General features: G+C 44.4%; 2 protein-coding genes across 5 annotated transcripts in view; one reads left to right on the top strand and one right to left on the bottom strand.

The window, feature by feature from the left end:
- The window catches only part of LOC128848328 (zinc finger protein 34-like), a 51,581-nt gene extending 50,318 nt beyond the window's left edge, over positions 1–1,263 (bottom strand). For 3 of the 4 annotated variants that reach the window (XM_054048296.1, XM_054048299.1, XM_054048298.1), the window contains exon 1: positions 1,074–1,263. The gene's annotated coding sequence lies outside the window, so the exon portion shown is untranslated. Of the gene's footprint in view, positions 1–234; positions 489–1,073 lie in introns of all 4 variants that reach the window. The other variant, XM_054048297.1, reaches the window with a different exon arrangement.
- Positions 1,264–1,846: 583 nt separating this feature from the next.
- LOC128847898 (zinc finger protein 688-like) overlaps positions 1,847–16,456 on the top strand; it is a 42,088-nt gene continuing 27,478 nt past the window's right edge. The window contains exon 1 of the mRNA XM_054047628.1: positions 1,847–2,005. The gene's annotated coding sequence lies outside the window, so the exon portion shown is untranslated. The remainder of the gene's footprint in view (positions 2,006–16,456) is intronic.

Genomic DNA, 16,456 nt, shown 5'->3' with positions numbered 1-16,456 from the left:
TCCAGTTTTTCTAAATCGTCCCGAACCACTTCTTTCTCCACGGAGGGCTGGTCACCTTCTCCCCATATTGTGCTGCCCAGTGCAGCAGTCTGGGAGCTGACCTTGTGCGTGAAGACAGAGGCAAAAAAAGCATTGAGTACATTAGCTTTTTCCACATCCTCAGTCACTAGGTTGCCTCCCTCATTCAGTAAGGGGCCCACACTTTCCTTGACTTTCTTCTTGTTGCTAACATACCTGAAGAAATCCTTCTTGTTACTCTTAACATCTCTTGCTAGCTGCAACTCCAAGTGTGATTTGGCCTTCCTGATTTCACTCCTGCATGCCTGAGCAATATTTTTATACTCCTCCCTGGTCATTTGTCCAATCTTCCACTTCTTGTAAGCTTCTTTTTTGCGTTTAAGATCAGCAAGGATTTCACTGTTTAGCCAAGCTGGTCGCCTGCCATATTTACTATTCTTTCTATACATCGGGATGGTTTGTTCCTGCAACTGCAATAAGGATTCTTTAAAATACAGCCAACTCTCCTGGACCCCTTTGCCCTTCTGGCCCTGCCTCGAGCTGTGACACACCCTTGCCCCCTGTGCAGTCAGTCTGGCCCCTGCACAGACTCGGTCTCACCCACCCCTCCGATTTACCCAGGGCCGGCTCCAGTGTTATAGCTGCCCCAAGCAGCCGGGGGGAGGGAAGCTGCGATCGGCGGCACTTCGGTGGCAGCTCCAACGCGCCACTTCGTTCTTCTGCCAAATTGCCACCGAAGAGCAGGTGTATCAGCACAAAGTGCTCTCGCTCCCGTTTTGCTACTTTGGGTGAACTGAGCATGCCCAGTAACCTTCGTTGTAGCCACTGTACACCGACGTGCCACCCCTTTCCGTTGGCCGCCCCAAGCACCTGCTTGTTGTGCTGGTGCCTGGAGCTGGCCCTGGATTTACCCCCTCGATTGCGTTGTGCAAGGTGGGAACCGGGGCACTAGCAGGTGGGACTGAGCAGCCTCGGTTCGCAGGACGCTGCTCAGGAGCAGCCGATGGTGCCGTTGCCCTGGTCCCATCCCCTTTCCCCCGGGTCTCTCCCCTTACCTGGAGTCTGCGGCTCAGGGGCTGGTGTCGGCAGAGGCTGCGGCTGCCCCAGGGGCTGGTTCCAGCCCCCGGAGAAAGTCCCCCCGGCTGGGCACAGAGGGGCGCTAGGGAAGGGCTCTCCCCGCACACATCCCGCTGGGGAGCAGCCGCGGCTCAGCCCGGGCTCCCGGCTCACAATGGAGGCGGCAGCAGCCTGTGACCCGGGTAGTTCAGCCCCGGATCTGCGGAGCAGCAAGAACCAGAGCAACTTCCCCTCCCTTAGCAGGGTTAACCCCGCCGCTGCCAGAGACCAGCCACAATCCTCGTCCTGCTCCCCATCCGTAGCCCAGTGACACCCCCGGAGTGACTGAACCCGAGAGCGAATCCCCAAGAAACGGGCCCCTGGCACTGCTGGGGCGGCTTCTGCGGGTCACATCGGGAAGAGACTGGGGACTTTGCCCATTGCCGGTGTAGTATGGGAAACTGCTCCCTGTAGGAACAGCAGGTAGCAGTTTTTTACAATAACAGTTTTTTACAAACCATTGCCTATCAGTAACTGCTACAGGTAGCACATTCCTACAGGGAACAGTTTCCTACACTATACCTGGAACAAGCCGCCCCAGCAGTGCCAGAGGCCCGTTTCTCGGGGATTCGCTCTCGGGTTCATTCACTCCGGGGGTCTCTGGCAGCGGAGGGGTTAACCCTGGGGCGCTAGCGCGCGCTGCTCGTTGCTAAGGGAGGGGAAGTTGCTCTGGCTCTTGCTGCTCCGCAGATCCGGGGCTGAACTACCCGGGTCACAGGCTGCTGCCGCCTCCATTGTGAGCCGGGAGCCCGGGCTGAGCCGCGGCTGCTCCCCAGCTGGGTGTGCGGGGAGAGCCCTTCCCTAGCGCCCCTCTGTGCCCTGGGGCAGCCCCGGGCTCTGCCGACACCAGCCCCTGAGCCGGAGCCTGCAGGTGAGGGGAGAGACCCGGGGGAAGGGCTGGGGCCGGGGCAATGGCACCATCTGCTGCTTTGCTGCTCCTCAGCAGCCTCATGCAAACCGAGGCTGCTCAGTCCCATCAGGGCAGGGGGTAGGCACCAGAGTTAAGAACAGGATACAGGCACTGCCAGCCGGGGCCAATTAGAGTGGGGGGCCAGGAAGGCCATTTGGCCTGGGCCTCAAGCTCAAAGCGAGCCTCAAATTTAGACACTTGTTAATTTTTTTGGCATTTGATAAGTTTCAAAACTTTTTTTTATGCACATCCCTATCAGTCCAAAATGTGACACACACTCTCAGCTTAGAGCTGCAAATTTAAGCAAATAAGAGATGTGATTTGATAAAAGACATAATTTTTTTGTTAACTGATATAGATTTTGTCATATTAAAGAGTTAAAAACGTTCATAAATATCTCAGATCAGCTGATTATATAAACAAACCACTACTAGTTGCTGGTGCTGGATCAAGTGAGTGTTGAAAGATGCTTTTTACCCACGAAAGCTTATGCCAAATAAATCTGTTAATCTTTAAGGTGCCACCGGACTCCTTGTTGTTTTTGTGGATACAGACTAACACGGCTACCTTCTGATACTTGTTACATTTTAGTGTCTTTATAGTTTTACATCTAGTTGACTAAGGAATTATTTATGTGTGAGAATTCCTCATTATTATCTTTATATGGTAGCTAAAAGAGGTGACTGGTTGGTTGGTTGAGCCTAGCTTGGTAGCTTGGCCATCATCCTAGGCTTTCGTAGTCTATGGGCCCAGATTCAAGGTGAAAATTTGTGAGGACAATCTTGTACAGTGAGTTCCGTCAGGACACACGTTTGAAATTTTTGGACATTATTCCTCTGTCTGTATCCGTTTCTGTGTTTACTATTTATATGTCATCCCTTTGTCTTCAGCTCAGCCTGTTATATTATACCTTGCGTGCTTGAGTTTTGATTCAGTGATAAGGATAATAACCTGTCTGTTTCATTTTGTGTTCTTCATTAGTATTCCTTCGTTTTAAGTCTTTTCAGCATTTGTGTACATGTTTACAGTGGAAGATTTCAAGCGTAGATAAGCTACTTATTTACAGCAGAATATTTCAAGTGTGGATAGGCTACATATTGACCAGATAGATCACTATGAAAAGGACATTTGAAAGTGGTGCAAGCAAGAGACGGCGAAAACAAGAGAGTGAAGCAGCAGCTAAGAGCTCAAAGCCAATAACTTCATTTCTCAAACCACTGGAAAACACACCTTACCCAACAAACAACGCTACAGATAATGAAAACTCCGCAACTGCAACAGGTGATATTTCAATGCCAATACCTGAACATGAGGACAGTAGTCAAGAAGGAGATGTGCCAACAGTAACAGATACAGCAGAAGATCCTGTGTACGATCAAGAAACTCAGCAGCAACAGGAAGATGCAGATCTTACGCAGCAAGAGCAATTCATGATTACTACAGGTTTGACTGTGACTGACATTGGAATTATTGATGAGCAATGCTGCCCAAATGTAGTCTTTTCTTCAAATTAGTTCCAAGTAACATTCCATGAGATATTGATAATCTTGCTTTCCCTACTTGTCTGCTGACATTCAAAAACTCTTCCAAATGGTGAGACCTACACAAGAGACTGGTTATGCTGGAGTGCGGAAGAACAATCTCTGTATTGTGCACCCTGCTTCATTTTGAACAAAAGTGCTGCAAATGCATCAGTACTCTCTGATCAATCAGGATGGAGCATCAACAGAGGTTGGAAGAAGTTGAAAGGCTGAATACCATTATATGAGAGTTCAACGTCACACAAAGAAAACTATAGTACTTGTGGCACCTTAGAGGTGCCACAAGTACTCCTGTTCTTCTTTTTGCGGATACAGACTAACACGGCTGCTACTCTGAAAGAAAACTATGTTGCATGCAAATCAGCCAGTAGGGCAGCATCAGCTAAAAGTTCAGTTGAGAATTGAAGGAACATAAATCCACACTGTATAGAGTCAAGCAAAGGAGCTTATTACGCACAGCGCTGGTGGAGTGTCACTTTGCTTATCAGGCTCAGAGACACTGCAGAACAATTAATTACAATAGATTATATAGGTGCCCATTGGGTGGAGAGAAGTAACGGGGATGGGTTTTCCCAAGCCCTTGGATAGGTTCTAGCAGCAAGACAAGATAAGCACAATAAGCCAATGGTCTAAAAGATTATATAATGGCTCCGCCCAAGGCTCAAATTAACATATTGCTGACACACAGGTAATTACCCTCAAACTATGTCTATTAAAGTGTATAGGTTAAATCCTAATTTTGGGGTCCAGGGGAATGAGGTAGCAGCTCTCCCAGTTGACCAACAGGTACATTCCTGGAGATTTAAGCAAAAAAGCAGTAATTAGTACACAATAGTTTATAAGTTTACCCTTGCATTTCTGTGGGCTAGGATTGTCATACATTTGTGAGGGGAGGGTGTCATAACTCATGTCAAACATATTAAGCCTCTCCCCGAACTCTGTCTGGGATCTGAGGGGTATTGTACCACTATCTCCTCCCTGCATTAGGGAGTAACCGTGAGGCCTTTCTCGGTGCTTCATGTGTCTATAACTCATGATAAGGACGCCCAATTACATTTGGAGTTATGCTGACTCCGCTCACTGACTTGAAACACACCAGTTATCTGTTTACCCCAGCTTTCTCTTAGCTATGTATTGTTCTCTGTTAGCCAGCCCCCATGGCCCAGGCCAAGCTGTGGACTCTGGGCCTATATGAAAAGTTTTTAGCAGAAACTGCAGTTAAGATCTTACATCCACATTAAATGGATTATGGCCCTTCAAGAATTTACTCTTGACTGAACTCTCTACAGAAACTAATAACTGGAAAAAACTTCTTGAGCACATCCTGAATATCATACTTTTTCTTTCTGAGTGGGTATTGGCTTTCTTTGGTTCCAGTCAACGTATTGGTGATCATGCAAATGGAAACTTTCTAGGCTTTCTTTGGTTCCAGTCAACGTATTGGTGATCATGCAAATGGAAACTTTCTAGGCATAGTTGAGCTCCTCAGCAAATATGACCCACTTTTATCAGAGCATGTTAAACATGTTCGAGAATCACAAGAGAGTCAAAAGTGCATGCAAGTCCATTATCTCTCCACACGCATACAAAACGAGTTTATTGAGCTCTGTTGGTCATTCGTACAAACAAGATTTCTGGATGATATTCAAAATGCAGGGCCGGCTCCAGGCACCAGCCCAGGAAGCAGGTGCTTGGGGCGGCCAAGGGGAAGGGGCAGCATGTCGGGCTCTTCAGCGGCAATTCAGCGGCGGGTCCTTCGGTCCCTCTCAGAGGGAAGGACCTGCCACCGAATTGCTGCTGAAGAAGAAAGCGGTGCGGTGGAGCCGATTGCGGCTTTTTTTTTTTCCCCCCGCCACTTGGGGCTGCAAAAACCCTGGAGCCGGCCCTGTCAAAATGCCAAGTATTTTTCAAGCATTGTTGATGCCACTCCAGATTGTTCTCACAAGGAACAGACTACTATAGTTATTCGGTATGTTAAGGTTGTAGACAGCTCAACATTTTCAGTGGAAGAAAGGTTTATTTTGTTTGATAATTTCACAAGAAAAACTGGAAAAGAAATTGCTGCTTGAGTACTAACAATTCTAGAAGGTTTTAAGTTAGATTTTCAAGTCTGCATTGGTTAAGCCTATGACAATGGATCTAATATGGCTGGGAAGTACAAAGGTGTAAAAAGGTGTATTGGGAGTGGACTACATCCACCCTGATTGAATTGGCCCTGTCAACACTAGTTCTCCACTTGCAAAGTAACTCCCTGCTCTCCATGTGTCAGTATATAATGTCTGCATCTGTAACTTTCACTCTATGCATCTGAAGAAGTAAGGTTTTTACCCACGAAAGCTTATGCCCAAATAAATCTGTTAGTCTTTAACTAACTCCTTGTTGTTTTTTTAAAGGTGTACAAGTAGTTCTGCTTGAGCATAATTCAAACTGTATTTTCTCCAGCTGTGGAAAGCACACGGTAAACCTTGTAGGTGTTGACTGTGCTGAATCATGCAAGGAGGCAATTACTTTGGAACTGTTCAACAAATGTACAGTCTCTTCAGTAGCAGTCCACAAAGGTGGGAAATTTTGAAGCAATATCTTCCTATTTCACTCCATGGGATGTTCATGGTCTGCACGGATTGATGGTGTTCAACCAGTTGTGCAGCATTTGAATTTAGCGAGAAAGGCTTTAAATGAGCTTGAATCTCAATCTCACTGCACAGGCTTGAACTGAACTTCAGTCTATTCAGAAGCACATGTCCAAATTTGAATGCATTCTGATGTCATCTTTGTGGATGAAGTTACTTATAATGATCCACCAAACTAATCTGGTAATTGAAGCACACAATGCTACACTTGATGTTGAGAGGGATAACATTGAACATTGATAAGACTTATCAGTGACATTCAGCAGATTCATGAACAATGGGATGCAATCCTGACTGAGTCCAAATTAGTAGCACAGAATATTGGCATTTCATCTGAGTTGTCCACCAATCACAACTTACCTACTGAATCTGATGCCAAGCAGCTTTATAGGGTCAATGTCTTCCTTGTTATCATTGACTTTATTCAATCAGGTCTTACACATTGACTTGAGTTACTGAGACTAATTTGTACCCTTTTTCGGTTTCTTTGGCATTTCAGCAGACTGAATAACGAAGATCTACTTTCTGCAGCTGAACAATTTCAGCAACAGTACAACAAAGAAATCTCAAAAGATCTCAGTGACGAGGTCATCTTCCTCAAACAAATATATTCCACGAACTTTAAATTGGATTGCAAGCCAAAGGAATTGCTTCAAGAAATACTCAAACTTGGACTCTCTTGGGTGTTTCCTAATATCACAATTGCATTGCGTATTTTTGTCAGTTTGCCTGCATCAGTGGCTTCAGGTGAACGCACCTTCAACGTGTTGAAGCAGGTAAAGAACTATCCCTGTTCAACTATGGGACAAAAGCATTTGAATTGGCTCGCCATGCTTAATATCAACTATGACATTGCATGAAAGCTAGATTTTTCTTCAATAATTAGTGCATTTGAACAGAAAAAGGCTAGAAAAGCATTTGTTAAATAAAAAAATATTAAAATTATGTCTTTTTTGGTGCCTTATTTTGTTTTCATGTATCATCATTTTTTATTTTTATTATGGCTAGGGACCTCAGAAGTTGGAAGTGGCCCGGGCCTCTCCGGACCTCTGAGAGGGCCTGCTGCCAGCCGGTGGCACAGGGGAAATCCCAGGGTAGGGAGGGGCAGGGCCGGCTCCAAGCAGCCAAACAAAAACAAAACAAAACAAAACAAGCCGCGATCGCGATCTGCGGCGGCAATTCAACGGGAGGTCCTTCGCTCCGAGCAAAAGTGAGGGACCGTCTGCTGAATTGCCACCAAACAGCTGGACGTGCTGCCCCTCTCTGAAGTGGCCGCCCCAAGCACTTGCTTGGTAAGCTGGTGCCTGGAGCCGGCCCTGGGGAGGGGCAGAGGACATAGAAGCGACCCTAGATCAGGGGAGGGGGGAGCCATCTGTAGTGTTTGCAGAAATGGAGGGTAGGGACAGCGAGGCTTTTTCCCCACTTCCAGGAGGGGGCATCCCAGAGCCCGCTTCCCAGGGCTGTGATCTGAACGGCACAAATGTCACCCACTGCCTGGACAAGGCAGCTCTTCCCTATCTGATACGATGGATTCACCTGATAAAGGGGACTAGATTCAGTGACTATTTTAGATACAGCCCCTTCCAAACATTATAATTGTCAGACATGTTTTTAGGGTTTAAAAGAATCCCTTATCAGTTTCTGTGTCTGCATAAAACCTCATAGTTCACAAATGTTCTCATTGCCTGAATTAGTCTGCCTTTTTCTTGTAATGTCATTTCGCTCCTTTAAGTCATTTACCTTTTTAAAATGTTATTTTTATTACTTTTAGCACTTCATCATTTACCTTCAATAACATTGTGCAGAGGGCTTTGAAAATATTCTGGTGCTGGTAGTTTCAGCAATCCCATTGCACACTGTTTCTAGTGTAGCACTTCCTGTTTGTACGGCAACCTTAGTTTTTAATTCTAAATGTTTGTTCTTTTCCTTCCCACACAAGTTTATTCTTTGGGACCATGTGGTATCAAGGCTGACAGATTTCCTGAGCTGGTGTCAGAACTCCCCATCAGTTTCCTTTAATCCTCCAATGCAGATTGCCTTTGTCAGCTGTTGTTTTGCCTCTCTACCCAGCACCCTTGTGCTTTTTCACATGTCATCACTTCTGTATATCTTGGTTCCCAAATATTCACTACTGGCCAGATTTTTAAATATGAAAGCACCTAGATGTTTTTGAAAATCCTTTTGTAATTGAAAACTTATTAAAAATCCTTATTTCTGTAAGTAACTCTCCATCCTGAAAACACTTTATTGCACATATAAATGTTTCAGAGTAGCAGCTGTGTTAGTCTGTATCCGCAAAAAGAACAGGAGTACTTGTGGCACCTTAGAGACTAACAAATTTATTTGAGCATAAGCTTTCGTGGACTACAGCCCACTTCTTCGGATGCATAGAATGGAACATATATTGAGGAGATATATATACACATACAGAGAGCATGAAAAGGTGGGAGTTGTCTTACCAACTCTGAGAGGCCAATTAAGTAAGAGGAAAAAAAACTTTTGAAGTGATAATCAAGATAGCCCAGTACAGACAGTTTGATAAGAAGTGTGAGAGTACTTGCATGGGGAGATAGATTCAATGTTTGTAATGGCTCAGCCATTCTCAGTTTCTATTTAAGCCCAAGTTGATTGTATCTAATTTGCATATCAATTCAAGCTCAGCAGTTTGTCGTTGGAGTCTGTTTTTAAAGCTTTTTTGTTGCAAAATTGCCACCCGTAGGTCTGTCATTGAATGACCAGACAGGTTAAAGTGTTCTCCTACTGGTTTTTGAATGTTATGATTCCTGATGTCAGATTTGTGTCCATTAATTCTTTTGCGTAGACTGCCCGGTTTGGCCAATGTACATGGCAGAGGGGCATTGCTGGCACATGATGGCATATATCACATTGGTAGATGTGCAGGTGAACGAGCCCCTGATGGCATGGCTGATCTGATTAGGTTTTTTTACTCATTTGTTTATACTTCTAATTGCATATTTAAATTTCATACCTTTTTATGTATGCTACATCTATGGTTATGACACATTTCAGTGATGTTCTTCATTTTGACAAGCTCACTTTTCTGTGTTGCCAAAATCCAGGAATTTTAAAATGAATTATTCTTGTTTGCATTGGTTGGGTTTGGGGCATAGTGCTGACATCACCAGATTTGGTTTTTCCCCTGTGTTTCTACAGGGGAATAGCTAATGCATGTTACTTAGTCCATGGCCGTAAACACACATTTTCTTAGTACTGAGGACACAGACTATAATGTTCACTCAGATGCAAAATTAAAAATTATTATTAATATCTTGATAGCTCTGATACTGCACAGTATCAGAAGGGATCATTAATCATGTAGTCTGACCTACTATTTGTCACAAGCCATTACACTTAACCCAGTTACCAAACCTGTATTTCCCAAAAGCATATTTTCTAGAAAGTCATCTAGTCTTGATTTGAAGACATCAAGAGATCCAGCACTTCCGTTGGTCATTTGTTTCACTGGCTAATCATCTTCACTATCAAACATTTGTGCCTACCCTCTAATCTGAATTTATCTGGCTTCTGCTTTCAGTTGTTTGTTCACAGTAAGCCTTTATCCACTATATCAGGGGTTCTCTATTCAACTTATTCATAAATGATCTGGAGAAAGGGGTAAAAAGTGAGGTGACAAAGTTTGCAGATGATACTAAACTGCTAAAGATAGTTAAGTCCAAAGCAGACTGTGAAGAACTTCAAAAAGATCTCACAAAACTAAGTGATTGGGCAACAAAATGGCGAATGAAATTTAATGTGGATAAATGTCAAGTAATGCACATTGGAAAAAATAACCCCAACTATACATACAATATGATGGGGGCTAATTTAGCTACAACAAGTCAGGAAAAAGATCTTGGAGTCATCGTGGATAGTTCTCTGAAAATGTCCACGCAGTGTGCAGAGGCGGTCAAAAAAGCAAACAGGATGTTAGGAATCATTAAAAAGGGGATAGAGAATAAGACTGAGAATATATTATTGTCCTTATATAAATCGATGGTACGCCCTCATCTTGAATATTGCGTACAGATATGGTCTCCTCAATTCAAAACAGATATACTGGCACTAGAAAAGGTTCAGAAAAGGGCAACTAAAATGATTAAGGGTTTGGAATGGGTCTCATATTAGGAGAGATTAAAGAGGCTAGGACTCTTCAGCTTGGAAAAGAAGAGACTAAGGGGGGATATGATAGAGGTATATAAAATCATGAGTGATGTGGAGATCGTGGATAAGGAAAAGTTATTTACTTATTCCCATAATACAAGAACTAGAGTCATCAAATGAAATTAATAGGCAGCGGTTTAAAACAAATAAAAGGAAGTTCTTCACGCAGCGCACAGTCAACTTGTGGAACTCCTTACCTGAGGAGGTTGTGAAGGCTAGGACTATAACAGAGTTTAAAAGAGAATTGGATAAATTCATGGTGGTTAAGTCCATTAATGGCTATTAGCCAGGACGGGTAAGGAATGGTGTCCCTAGCCTCTGTCTGTCAGAGGGTGGAGATGGATGGCAGGAGAGAGATCACTTGATCATTGCCTGTTAGGTTCACTCCCTCTGGGGCACCTGGCACTGTTGGTAGACAGGATACTGGGCTAGATGGACCTTTGGTCTGACCCGGTACGGCCTTTCTTATGTTCTTATGTTCTTCTCATAGCATGCCAGATTTCTAGCCAGATTTTTCCAGTCCTTTGTTCCTGTAGAACCCAATGTGGCTGGAACATTAGACTGGAAGAGTTTGCAACAAAAACAGTATGCAGCATTCTGGGTTTTGGAGTACATAAGCCATGGCCTCTCCACTTTGTCACCATTGGGAATTTCACGCCAGTAACATGTTGGATGGAAACTTCTATTTTCATTGTCTTTGGGGAACATTAAGTTTTTCACTCGCTGTGGCCGTGCAGTACAAGGAAGTCCCTCGGGCTGCTGCTTAAGTGGGTCCACAGTCCTGGATCATCTAGACTTAAGGAACTAAACCCAGCAGCAGCTGTTTCTTGCGCCTCCACCACACTCTTCTCTGATCTACACTTTTCTTCAGGAATGTGCCTTTGAGATGGAGATATGGATGCTGCAGTAGCTGCCAGGTCACCTGCATTCTGACTAACTGGACGATCAGGCATCTCCTCACCACTCACATCCTCACTGGGGGCAGAAGGCTCACCATGAACATTTGTGTCTATGTATCTCAGGAGAGCTCCTTCCTGCTTAGATAGGAAAGCTTCCTTTGCTTGCTTTCTTTTTCTGAATGCTACCCCAGAGGGGCCTTTTCTTCTTTCACTCATGACTGCTGTTCTGTGCCATCTATAGTTGCTCTCAACACTCAATTGAAGGGGACAAATAAGCAGGCTGATAGCAGGGCCTGAGTGAGGGAAGATATCAGTGTCTTAAGGGTCTAACCGGCTCCTACTACTTCAGTTGACTGCCTGTTCTCCTCAAGTGGGTTCAGGGAAGCAGCAGGAAACAGGAAGCTCCCTGAGAAGCTGGTGTTAATCAGTCCAGGCTCCAAGGGGTGCTAGAGAGGTACATAAGAGGCTTCTCCTCCTCTCTCTCCCTGCAGCTCCCACTGCTTTCTATTATTCCCTCTCACCTTTTCTCCTGCCTGCCTGTTATGTCTCTTGTGCCCTCCTTCCTCCAGCACAGCACTCCACCATCTCTGTGTATCTAGAGCAGAGAGAATACATATGCATCAGCAGCAGACACAATTTTCTACACTCTGGGTCCTAGTAATGCCCCCCTACAGTTTGGCACCTGAGGCGCCGCCTCAGTTCGCCTCATGGTAAGGCCAGCCCTGTTCACAGTATCAGAAGGGATCGTTAGTCATGTAATCTGACCTACTATTTGTCACAAGCCATTACACTTAACCCAGTTACCAAACCTGTATTTCCCAAAAACATATTTTCTAGAAAGTCATCCAGTCTTGATTTGAAGACATCAAGAGATGGAGAATCCAGCACTTCCGTTGGTCATTTGTTTCACTGGCTAATCACCTTCACTATCAAACATTTGTGCCTACCCTCTAATCTGAATTTATCTGGCTTCTGCTTTCAGTTGTTTGTTCACAGTAAGCCTTTATCCACTAGACCAGGAGTTCTCAAACTTCATTGCACTGCGACCCCCTTCTGACAACAAAAATTACTACACAACCCAGGAGGAGGGATTGAAACCCGAGCTTGCCTGAGCACTGCCACCCCAGGTTGGGGTGCCAAAGCCTGAGCCCCAGGCAGGGAGGAGGAGGGCAAAGCCAAAGCCCAAAGGTGTCAGCCCTAGCCAGGGAGCATGTAACCTGAGCCCCACCACCTCAGGATTCATCTTTGGCTCCAGCCCCGGGTTCCAGCAAGTTTAAGCCAGTCCTGGTGACCCCATTAAAATGGGGTTGAGACCCACTTTGGGGTCCCAACCCACAGTTTGAGAACCGCTGCACTAGACTGAAGAGTCCATGGGGATCCATTAGTTTCTCTCCATGAACATACTTATGCAGTGTAAGCAAGTCAGCTTTCAATCTTTCAACATATTTATTTGTTTAAACTACCGCTATATTTAAACTGAACAGATTAAATATTTAAGTCTCTCAAATTTAAGGTGCTGCAATTTATGTGCTTTAACTTCACCTCTTTAGTGTCACACCATGTATTACAGAATAACAGGAATTGAAGGTAAAATCTCTATGTTAATTCCTTTAGTTCAGTCGTCTCCAACCTTTTTGTGCCCAAGATAACTTTTTGAATCTAAGGGCAACTCAGGATCTACCCCGCCCCTTCTTCAAGGCCCTGCCCCTTCTCCAAAGCCCTGCCCCTCTCACTCCATCCCCCCCCCCACTCTCCATCGCTCACTCTCCCACACCCTCACTCACTTTTGCCAAGCTGGGGGACGGGATTGGGGTTTGGGAGGGGGTGCAGGCTCTGGGCTGGGGCCAAGGGGTTCCCAGTGTGAGAGGGGGCTCTGGACTGAGCCTGGGGCAGGTGGTTGGGGTGCAGGAGGGGTGGTGAGGGGTGCAAACTCTAGGAGGGAGATTGGAGCAGGAAGGGCTCCAGCCTGGGGCAGAGTGTTGGGGTGCAGGAGAGGGTGAAGTGTGTGGGGTCTGGGCGGGAGTTGGGTGCAGGAAAGGGCTCCAGGCTGGGGCACAGTATTGAGGTTCAGGAGGGGGTACAGGGTGCTGGCTCCAGAAAGGGGCTCAGGGATGGGGATTAGGGTGCGGCCTCCAACCAGGCAGCACTTACCTCGGGTGGCTCCCAGTTGACAGCAGGTGCAGCGAGGCTAAGGCAAGCTCCCTGCCCACCCAGGCCCTACACCGCTCCCGGAGGGGGCCAACGTGCCCCTGCAGCTCCTGGGGTGGGGGAGGGCACATGGCTTCACACGTTACCCCAGGGTTGTGAGTTCAATCCTTGAGGTGGCCACTTAGGGATCTGGGGCAAAATCAGTACTTGGTCCTGCTAGTGAAGGCAGGGTGCTGGACTCAATGACCTTTCAAGGTCCCTTCCAGTTCCAGGAGATAGGATATCTCCATTATATATAAAAAAAGTGTTTTGTCTAACTTTTTATCCATTTTATGTCTCCATTCCAAATGTGTGTAGCTGTACATATTGTGACAAAGTTCCTCCTCTATCTTGGTGGGTCCTGCACTTATTGGCAGATTTTCTTGCCTCAGAGATTCACCATGTGGGTTGGGGAACAGCCCAGAGACCTTCCCCTCTGGAAGAACCCACGGTCCAGGTCAATTGGGAGGTTTGGGGGGAACCCATGCCCGCCCTCTACTCCAGGTTCCAGCCCAGGGCCTTATGGACTGCAGCTGTCTATAGTGCCTCCTGTAACAGCTGCATGACAGCTACAACACCCTGGGCTACTTCCCCATGGCCTCCTCCAAAACCTTCCTTATTCTGACCACAGGACCTTCCTCCTGGTGTCTGATAACGCTTGTGCTCCTCAGTCCTCCAGCAGCACACCCTCTCGCTCTCAGCGCCTTGCGCCTCTTGCTCCCAGTTCCTCACACTCACACCACAAACTGAAGTGAGCTCCTTTTAAAACCCAGGTGCCCTGATTAGCCTGCCTTAATTGATTCTAGCAGCTCCTTCTTAATTGGCTCCAGGTGTCCTAATTAGTCTACCTGCCTTAACTGGTTCTAGCAGGTTCCTGATTACTCTAGTGCAGCCCCTACTCTGGTCACTCAGGGAACAGAAAACTACTCATCCAGTGACCAGTATATTTGCCCTCTACCAGATTCCTGTACTCCACTGGTCTGGGTCTGTCACAATATCAATTACAATGAATTTATCTGGGATTGTTGATAACTAATGGAAGTAATTTCCAAGTGAAGTAAATGCAATAAATACATAATATATATTTCTAAAAAGGTTTAATTTCTTAATACATTTTCAGTATGCTATAAAATGGAACAACATATTTATAAATATACTGAAATACAAATCATAATTATGCTGACATAAGGAAAAAGAGCCAGACTTTCAAAGCTAGGTACCAAAAATTTGCATGTATCTAACCGACATTTGTATAACTCACACGCATGTACAAATACCTGAAGCAAAAGCACAGACATCACATATGTGCACACACAAGGCAACTGTCCACAAACCCGAAGTATTTAAATGCATAAACCAGGCACACGCAAATATATCTGAGGAACTGTATGTATCTATGATAATCTGGCCCACATGTCTATTACTTCCCCCCTTCTGTTTTTCCTGCAGGAGAGGGGGGAAATTCTTGAACATGATAGTAAGTTAGAATCAGCATAGCACACAGTAAATGCTATGCCAATGCAACTCAAATCCAACCTACATCATTGCAACCTGAAACCTACATCATCACAACCTGATTAAATTGTGGGCCTCTCCTCAATAGTCAGCGACATGCATGCTAAATTTGGTACAAATTAAAGTGCTTTTTATGAAGCAGACAAATGTCCTCTAGAGACTAAGATGAAACCAGTGTATTCATTTTAATCATCACCACACTAGAATTTGACACCCGATCTTTTGAAACACTGGTTCATTAGTCACTATGCAATCTACCCCAACACATAAAATGAGAGGGGACTATATTACTGATCTTATGCTGCGATATTTATATAACTATGGTTGAAGGTGTTCATTAAAAACTCCTATTTTCAGGATTTATAAACTTTGTGCTAATAACTCCTTCTCCAGAAAGAAACTGGGCATGCAAGATTCCAGCTGGAATCATAATTTGTTTTAAAATAAAGTTTTAAATACAAATAATCAGGATTTGAGTTATAGAAAACAGCTGTGAAAACCTTTTGGAATCTTTTTGGGCACTCTCACAAATAAAATAAATAAGGGAGTTATTATTTATTGTACCGTAGCACCTACGGGTCCAAATCAGGGATCAGGCCCTTATTATGTTGAATACTGTACACACACTTACTAAAAGACAATTCCTTCCCCTAAAGAGTTTAAACTCCAGGGTTGTTTGATTAACACAATGCTGGTAACTCTACTCTCATACTAATTTTTTTTACTATGTAATCATATGGGGCAAAAGGAGTTGTTGGTCTGGTGACTCTTTGTGCCTATGTAGCTTTGAAATTCAGTTCTTCCAATAATAAAATTTAATCTAACAAAAAAAAAATTCCAAACTAAAAACAAAAAAAAGCAAATACCACAAGCTTTGTAAGTATTTGACACGTTAAGTGAACAAACTACTTTGCCACTTTTAAAAGCAACAAAAAAAGGAAAAATTAAGTTACCTACTTTTACAAAGTTAGTAATTCTAGATGCACAGCAATCAGATTGTCATCATCATTTTCTCCAGTTTCGAGCCAGTGACAGAATATTATTGTCATTTTTAGTTAAGAAATCAAAAATTACCTTACATATCCAAGAAGGGTTAACTCCCTCCTTTCCTTAAACCAAATAAATTCACACACAAAAACACAACCTAGACAAAAAGATCACATCTGCAAAAAGTATAACAAATGTGAACATATTTGTAGTTAACAATGAAACATCCCTGAGCCCTTCAAGCACACCTTTCAAATATAGCTCTTCACATGGGACATCACTCAATTCAAACACAAATTTACCTCCAAGAAAATTTACCTGAAGTTTTTCCAAATCCTTTTATTTCCTGTGAATTATAAAAATCAATCAGATATTCACCTTGGTTACATAAAAGGCCTTTACCTGTTACCAAGATGGCAACTAGGCCAATTACATCAATAAAGTATTTAGGCTCTTAGTACTGGAAAACAG

This window comes from Malaclemys terrapin, chromosome 13 (assembly GCF_027887155.1).
Source record: "Malaclemys terrapin pileata isolate rMalTer1 chromosome 13, rMalTer1.hap1, whole genome shotgun sequence".
Classification (NCBI taxonomy): Eukaryota; Metazoa; Chordata; order Testudines; family Emydidae; genus Malaclemys; species Malaclemys terrapin.
Note: the sequence above shows the minus strand (reverse complement) of the source record. Positions and strands in the feature narration are given on the sequence as shown.